This window comes from Triticum dicoccoides, chromosome 6A (assembly GCF_002162155.2).
Source record: "Triticum dicoccoides isolate Atlit2015 ecotype Zavitan chromosome 6A, WEW_v2.0, whole genome shotgun sequence".
Classification (NCBI taxonomy): Eukaryota; Viridiplantae; Streptophyta; class Magnoliopsida; order Poales; family Poaceae; genus Triticum; species Triticum dicoccoides.
The window spans coordinates 387,759,089-387,768,542 of record NC_041390.1 but is presented as its reverse complement, the minus strand read 5'-3'; positions in this window follow the sequence as shown (position 1 = coordinate 387,768,542).

Sequence of the window (9,454 nt, the reverse complement as noted above, 5' to 3'; positions counted from 1 at the left end):
GTTAAAGCCTCTCTAATTTCATTTGTGGAAAACTTCTCTAACTTGGTGACTTAGGTTCCCCCCTCCCTTACTCTATTGCATATCCTTGGCTACCCGCTAACTAAAAAGTGATTGGTGGGGTGCCTAGTGGATGCCTTAGGGTGTGAAACTCCTGATATAATTCCTTGTATATCTTTTGGCTGTTAATATATGTCAATATGGGCCTCTCCTACTGTTTGTTTGAAAAAAAGATATAATGATTGTGAAAATGATATAATTGATTGTGAAACTTGTCATATTGAAGTGATTTTGGTTGGTGTGCTGTTGTGAAATTGCATGTAAAATGTTATTGAAAAAAACAACTGTAATTGCTTGAGCTTTTAAAAATCATGAAACATTTACACAATAGAATACACATGTCTATTACCTATGATATTTTTTGGAATTTTGTTGAGTTACAGAAGTAGTCTTTTTAATTGCATTTTTAGTTTGTGGTCTGTTTTGACAGATTCTTGTGTAACCTATCTTTAATTATGTGTGTGCCTAGTTTTTGGTTTCTTCTTTTTTGAGGGAGCCTAAAATTGTGCTTCCTTAGTATAGCTGTTGTTTTCTCATGTTGCCATGATTTTCATATAACAAATAGAGCTATTAGCAATTATTTATGGACTAACCATCTCATGGTTCCATCCGTGTTTTTGTTTTCGATGAACGCTTTCTAGTATAGGGGATTCATAGCTATCAAGGAAGCCTAGGAGATTAATAGATCTTGGGGATGCCCATGTCAACCCTGATATGTTTCAAAGAAGGTTTTGAAGGCAAATCTTGGGCATCCCCACTCTTCAAAACTTATTAGTATCTCCCCGTTGAACCATTTTATCATTGCATGCTTTATGTTTAGATCTTTGGGGCCTCAATTTAGTTTTTCCTTCTTGAATAAATATGATAATTATGAGAAGGAAGAAAAAATTTCATGGCTTGATGTTTTATCCTTGTGTTTCACTCACATCTTTGGAGTAATCTTATTGTTATACACTAGCATTATCATTTACTTTATAGGATACATGATGAGAGAGGTCATGACTTTGCCAATTCGTGAGGTGGCACCCACGTGGAGGTAGAGCTGGAGGTGAACACGGCCATGTACCTCCTCGCCATCAATCGTGGGGAAGGGTGGCTCATGCGGGTGTACACGGATGGGGGTGGCACTACTGCAGCGGAGATCTCGTAGTCGACGGTGGCAGTGACACAGCAGGGTATTCCGTATTTGTGCCCTCTCTCATTTCCTATCTCCTCAATCTCTTCCTGTCTATGGCAAGGAGGAGCGGCAAAGCCAATAGATCACGAGGTGAAATGACCTGCTAGTGTAGGTCGCGCCCAGTAGCCATTTTTCTAAGGTGACAACTTCATTTTCAGCGGCGTCAGTGTGTGGTAGGCATTGACATTTTGTACAAAGTGACACAACAAATTCTTAGAAATTTGCATGGAAATTTATTCCGAAGTTGTCAGTATTATTTCCATGGAATTTTAAAGATTTTTTCTCAAAATATAGTGGCAATTCATTGTAAAGCAACATGACACTTTTTAAAATTTTGACATGGCAATTTTCTGAATTTTCAATTAGCCGGTACATGGCAAATTTGTTGATTTTTTGTGTTCTTTCGTATTTTTTTGGCCATGGCAAAATTTTGACACGGAACATAGATACCATCCTTGTTTATTAAATAACTTTTGGCCATGGTTGCATTTGCCGAATTGTTTGGGGTTGTGATCATTTTAGGGCTAGAATTCCGTGGTAGTGGAGGTGCAGGAGAGATGTTCATATGTTTGTAAATCATGGCAATTTTTTACATGATTGTTTTTGCTCACATGGAAAATTCAAAAAAAATTGCCTGCAAAATGGCATGGATCTCCTTTTAGCATGGCAAGATTTAGAAATTTTGCGAGACCATGTCATTTGATTTAACTAGAGAATGGTAGTTTGTGTAGCTAGGATGGCATTTTTAGTACTTAGTATATCTCATTTTCTTAAATGATAGCGAGTTTACTTTTGTTTAGATCGTGGCATTTTTTAAGGGCATGGCATTTTTATTACTAAGAGCATGCAAGTTTTATAATTTAGAGCATGATACTTTTACTATTTACGTACGAAAGTAATTTTGTAGAGTGTGACATTTTTATTATTCAGAGCATGGCATTTTTATTATAAAGAACATGGCATCTTTCTTTATAGAGCAGGGAATTTTTATTGGCACTTTTTTTGTAGAGCATGGCATTTTTATTGTTAACTGAATGACATTTTTATTTTTAGGAGCATGGTTATTTTTTGTTATTGATAGGATGGCATTTTTTGTTTTTATAGAACATGATATTTGTTTTTGTAGAGCATGTCAAATTTTTATAAAGAGCATGCCATCTTTTATTTGAAAGAGCATGACATATTTGTAGTGTACCATGGCAGAATGACGTACCTCATTTTTTGTAAAATTTGCCATGTATAATTAATTTTTTTAATGGCATTTTTCATTTTAGTGTTCTAGTTGTATGATTTTGCCAAAGGATTCTTGACACATGAAGTAAAGTGCGTGCACTTTTTTGTATGAATTTTGTCATGTCTGTCACTTTTCTTCTGTAAAAGAACCATGACATTGTTTTCTTACTTAATACGACATAGACGGTGGGAGCCTGGTAGGAGGCCAGCAAGGCTTGTTGGGCCTGTTTGTTCGCGCTAGGAGGTTATCATAGGGAACAAAATCATTCTCTGGATCGAACCCCTTAGGGGGGATGATTCTTTCGCTAGGGATCCCCTCCTTTGGGAGGCCAAGTTCAGTGTTTTGACCCTTTCGACAAAGTTAAGCAAGATATGACCCCGGTTTGGAATTTTTCAGGATCTGCCCCCTTTTCCTACTGCCTGGGTCGATGCAGTAGGGTATAACTGCGTACTGCTGAGGCACCTAGTGGTAGGCAACTTATTGATGTCAGCTTAAGTAAATGGCATGTCGCCTATGATGTCAACCTTACTATCAAGGCCCCGGGCGGTAGGCAGTTATACCCTACCGCCATTGACCTCGACGGTAGGGTTTGAGCAGTTATAATCCACGCGGGGGGAGGGAGGCTAGCGGGGCCCACCCACCAAGCCAGCCCCCATCTTCCTCCTACCCCCCGAGAAGAATAGAGAGCGGCGACTCTCTCATCTCCTCCACTCCCCCTTCGATCTCTTCCGTTTCTCCACCATTCTTGCAGATCAAGATGCCTGCATGAAGAGAGAAGTAAGCTCTATTGATCCCTCCAAGTAGTTTTAGTCAAGAGCTATGGTTTTGATGCATTTTTTGGCACAAGATGAACCCTAGTTCATTTATAGTTCAATTTTTTTGTTGATTCTAGGTTTATTTAGAATGATTTAATATGATGGATGTGTTGAAGATGAACCCTAGTTCATATTGTAGTAACTAGTTTTGTTGATTCTATCTTGTTAGAAGATGAACCCTAGTTCATGTTATTAGCTTTTCTAGAATTAATCATTGATGTTTGATAAAATATGATTGATGTTGGATAAATATGATGGTTATAGCTTATGCTAATGTTGATTATATATTTATTTAGAACATTTTAATATGATGGATATTCCAATGTTGATAAATGATTCATATGCATATATGCATATTTCAATCTCGTTTAATGATGAATGAGTGTTGTTGATATTTGATGGATGAATGTTGTTGAATCAATATTTTTTCTTTGGTTAGCACTATATTAGTGGATTATATGCTTGTAACATGAATGTTGATAAATAAATGTTGTTGTCAAAAAATTAACTTGAATTGGAAATTGTTTTAGGAGGACCCTTGATCCGAAAATCGAAACTAAGTACACCATGCTTGACCCTGCATTCGACAACGGTTGTCGCGCCCATTCTATCTAGAATGGAGTGGTAATAATTATGATCAAATTCTTGCAAAAAATGGCTTTGCGAAAGTAAGTTACTATTTTCATCTAAATTTTGGAGATGTTACCACCATTGCGTATGAGAGGTCACACAAAGGCCTGTCAGAAGAAATACGACCGCCGCTTCAAGCCGTATTTAGGAGAGCCGGGCTGCTACCTTTTGTGCTTCAGTTCAAGAGTGCGCCGGCGGCGCTCGTCCACTCAGCCCTCACAGCCCCGGCGGACCGTCGGCGGCCTGAGATGCACACTTTCCGTCTCCCATGTGGTGAGATGACGGTGACCCTCGAGGACTTTGTCATGATCATGGCCCTACCGCTTCAGGAACGGGCTTTGGCTGGGTGAGTGGACAGGAACAACTGGCGGGAGAGGCTTGTCTCTCTCATCGGTGATTTCCCTGCATCTATCTATGATGAGGCCCATGACGTGGTGCATAACTGAACATTCGGTATACCACCCATATGGCTCCATGCCAACCGGTCCGGATGCCCGCAAGATGCCGGCACGTGGACCGTGGAGCAGTACTTGCGGGCCTACTTGTAGTATCTTCTGACAGAGGTCGTGTTTCTGTACTGCTTGGGGGGCACAGCCTAATGGATGTATATGGACTTCCTGGACGACTGGGAGGCAGGGTACAACTGGGGGTCTACCTGCCTTGCGTACCTATATCGTTCGGTAAGAAGCTATCTCAATATTCGTGGTTGGATGCACGCATGCTTCTTTGAATTGTGTCATCTAATGATGAATTGGCATTTGTGGCTGGAAGACACATGTCAGAGGACCGAAGCTACATCCAATATGTGTAGATGTGCCTGGCCCCTCTTGATTTGGATGTGGAAGTGGTTTTCGGTGGGTCATCCTGAGAAAGTTAAATGGCGTCCATGGATGGATTATGGCAAAGAAGGCGACAATACTCGATACCTGACAGCCGTGTACTCCTGGAACAGGCACTGGTGCGTGTCGGTGCTATACAAACGGTTTTTAACCGCTTTCCGCGACAGCATTTGGAACCATCGCCTAGTGAGTGACGGCGATAGGGGGGTCCTTCCCACACAACCCAGAAACCGTCGGGGATATGCTCTCTTGGCACACACGCTCGGAAAAATGAGTTCGTGTGCGACCGGCGAGAGCTCAAATACGGAAATACGTACAGTAGAGCTAAAAATACAAGTATACGAGCGAAATTGTTTCCGATCGCAAGTACATCTCATATAGTCAGTCCCCGCTAAATGTTTCCATTTGTATGTTCCCACATAGTCGCTCCAAGGAAAATGTTTCCGTTCACAGGTACATCACACACAATTTTTCCCGTTAATTCGTTTGTGATAGCATTGCCATTGCAGACGATATTTACAATTTTATCATTTGCGTTATTTAATGCATCACACACGGTCCGTAGAAGAAACTATGTGGCAAAGGTTGTCCATCACACACAGTTTATATGTGGTAAACATTTGCGCAAGGTGGCCTAACGCTAACAGTTTTCAAGCGAAAGTCGTGTGTGATTGTTCATTGATCCAACACGATTTATTCCTTAAAACTGTGCGCTTTGCCTGAGGTCATTGCCCATGGTATTTTTTCAATAACCGTTTGCAATAGCAAAACCAATTAGCAAGCTAATTGCCCTATTATTAATTATCCATTTATTAATCTAATTGGCATTCATATTAAGCACATAATATATTTCATTTCCATATTAAGGAAGCAAAATTTCATAATTGAAGTACATCAGAGTACAACATGATATAGCTTCAGCGCTCAGCTACCCCATTACACAACTGCACCAGCACCAAGTTTCACATGCAACATGTAGAACCTTTTGAAATTAGCATCATAGACGGTATATAGACAGATGCATCTCATCTAGAAAACTGCTGAAGCGGAAGGCGAATATTGATCCTTCATTCATGTTGAAGGTCTTTGCAACTTTAGGCCAGTGCCTGTGGATGATTGACCGTCTGTCCTTCATCCTCTTCAGAAACAATTCAATATTGAACCATGGGTGTTGTATGAAAACCTTCCTCACCTCCTGACCATAGAGGTGGTTTGAGAGGTAATCATCAGTGAACTTCTTTCGAAAGGCATGAAAACAAGGATGTGCATAAATATCTTCTCCATATTGGAAATGGGGCAAAGGAATAAAAAAAGGCAAGGTATAATAGTTAGTACCATCCTGTAGTGAACGGATGTCTTCTTCATTGTGCAGACAAAGATCTTGTTGTTTTTTGTCGCCAATTTCATTATCCTAACAATCTTTCTGATTTTCTTGACTTGATTGATATTCATGGACAACTCATTTCCCCATATGCAAAAAGCGTCAAACAGTGGGTCAAAACCTCTGACAGTAGGACCTACATGTGCAAGACCAAATTGTTACAAACCTAAATATTGGAATGGTTCCTGCAATTGCACAATAATGTGCTATTAGACAATGGACCATGCACATGCAGTTAACTAAACACCACAACAAATGAACCAAATGTTAACTGAGCACTACATTGCACAATATAACATACTCCTAATAGAATATCAGACAGTTAACCAAACCAAGCATGCTTAACAACTTGGAAATATAGCAATTGTATTTGTTTCCCATGTATTTAGTACAGCCAAATTTGATTTATTTCTCACATGGTATACAATAACAGAATACACCCACAACAATTCAACATCGCATTGCAGAATTGAACCAAACAGTTAACTAAACACCACAACAAAAGAACCAAACATTAACTAAGCACCACATTGCACAATATAACATACTCCTAACCGAAGATCGGACAGTTAACCAAACCAAGCATGCTAGACAACTTGGAAAATTGCACCCTGAAGAGTTGAACATCACATTTGTAGAATTGAACCAAACAGTTAACTGAACACCACATTGCATGACATATAGAACATACACTCTAGAGCAGAAGATTGCATGGTAAAAGTAGATAGCACAATTCACTAGAATTTGTTAAGGAAAGGCAGTAGGTAGCAAACCGAACATGGGTCCTTATAGTGAGCTAATAAGACAAGCTACTCCTCATTGTTAGAGATATCGATGACGATTGGCTCCTTGGACATGGAAGAGGGCGAGGCCTCCGCTTTGTGGGTGCCCTCGTCGTAGTGGTGAGTTGCCTGAGCCGCTCCGGGCACCAACCTGCTGGCTGTCGAGATGAGGTAAGCATGTGCACGTTGAGAAAACACCTCGTAGTCTTCGTCGAAGGCACCGACAGCGGCCTCGAGAAAACGCCACAAACTATTGTTTAAAGCAGTCAATCGCGTCATGGCATCTGCGCGTGAGGTGTCGACGATGGCCTCGACAGCGAGGTGCTCCTCCAAGATCTGGGGGTCGGCACGAATGGCAGCCATCGCGACTTCATCCGCGCGTGCGGCCGCGATTTGCTTCTCCGCTGCCAAATGCTCCTTGAGATCCTGGTTGTACTTCATGCGCCATGGCTTAGGGCGGCACTTATTTGGTGGAGGGGTTGGTGATTTGGCTGGAAGGTGTCGCGCTCGCGCCGGCGATCGGGGCATGTGGGATGTGGAAGGAGGAGGAGGATGGGAGTCGGGTGTGGATTACCTGCCTGGATAGGCGAGCCGAGCAGCATGAAGGAGGGTCGCCGGCGAGGAGGCGTCGCTGCAAGCAATGAGTGAAGGTTTCAACATTGAAAGGAAGGCGAAAACAGGGGAAATGTGGCTTTTGGTAAGGGGGAGGGGGCGGGGAGGTAGATATTTCCGCGGAAGCCGATAATTTGGAATCGCTTCAGCGAAAAAATTGGCGCGCAAAGTGTCATCAGATATGGTCCCTTATTCAGAACTGTGCACGATATGTGAACATCACAAACGATTCATATAGCTTAACCCATGTGTGTTGAGTTTGAACGTCAAAAATTTTGGTTCCAATTTCCCTAGTTACAGTAGTCATCCACGTCATTGCATAATTTGGGTACACAAAGGAGACTACACCACACCCACACTTCTTAATCGAGCAAGTTCAGCAATTAAACAGAGCTAGCTGACCTAAACATTACTCTAACAAATTAAAGACTGGCGCTCTTAATTAAAAAAACAAAGAGTACTACCACCGCTGGTGCTCGCCGATCTCCGTCGCCGCCTCCATGTCTAGCTCACGCCCAACGGTCTTCTGGGGAAGGGGCTCCATGGCATCCATCGCACCATACTCCGCAAGCATCTCGCCATCTGTGTCTGCCATCTCTTTGGAAAAGGCTGCCACGATCTGGATGTGGGCAGCCGTGATTTGGGCTTGGACGGGCTCCATCGTTGCAAGGTATGCGACGGAGGAATGGACGGCTGCTCGAACGCTCTTGGCGATTGCCAGCTCTTTGGCCGTGGGTTACCGACCGTTGTCGGATAAGCTTCGTTCGATTTGTGCAGTGACCGCCAGGAGCTGGGCGTGGGCGGCCTTGACATGGTCGTCGGCGGCCTCCATCAGGGCTAAGGCTGCTGAGGGAGTCCTGGATTAGGGGGTCTCCGGACAGCCGGACTATATCCTTTGGCCGGACTGTTGGACTATGAATATACAGGATTGAAGACTTTGTCTCGTGTCCGGATGGGACTCTACTTGGTGTGGAAGGCAAGCTAGGCGATACGGATATGTATATCTCCTCCTTTGTAACCGACCTTGTGTAACCCTAGCCCCCTCCGGTGTCTATATAAACCGGAGGGTTTTAGTCCGTAGGACAACATACAATCATACCATAGGCTAGCTTCTAGGGTTTAGCCTCTCTGATCTCATGGTAGATCAACTCTTGTAATACTCATATCATCAAGAACAATCAAGCAGGACGTAGGGTATTACCTCCATCAAGAGGGCCTGAACCTGGGTAAACATCGTGTCCCCTGTCTCTTGTTACCATCCGCCTTAGACACACAGTTCGGGACCCCCTACCCGAGATCCGCCGGTTTTGACACCGACAGCCGCCGCTACGAAACGGACAGCTGTTGTGCCACTCTCGCCAGTTGCTATCCCCGAGGCAGATGTTGCTGCTGCCACCTAAGAAGCAACAACTGCCGTTTTGGCTGCCTTTGCCGCCCGGTCAAAGATTGCGGCCATGCTCATGTACCTTGTTAGCACGTGCATGGCGGCTGCGGCCGCGCTCTCGCCGAAGTGGGCCACCGAAGTTGCCCTCATGACACGGCTCCACGTGCCCATCTTTCACCGGCGACGATTGAACAGTGAAATGATATTTGGGGAGCGAGCTAGTGTGCTCGAGACGATGGCTATGGAATGTAGCGGACACACCTTCTCGCGTAAGCCATTGGCGTAGTATACAACGACGGTGCTCCAGGATATTTTGTGCCGCATCTCACATGGTTGGTGACACTACTAGGAAAAGGGATATAGATGGAATTGACACTAATGGCGCACCAGACATGTGGTGCGCCATTACTATATACTAATGGCGCACCATGTGTTGGTGCGCCATTAATGTCCAAATACTAATGGTGCACCACATTCACGGTGCGCCATTAGTAAAAAAATTAATTTTTTCAAAACTACTAATGGCGCCCCATGGGAGTGGTG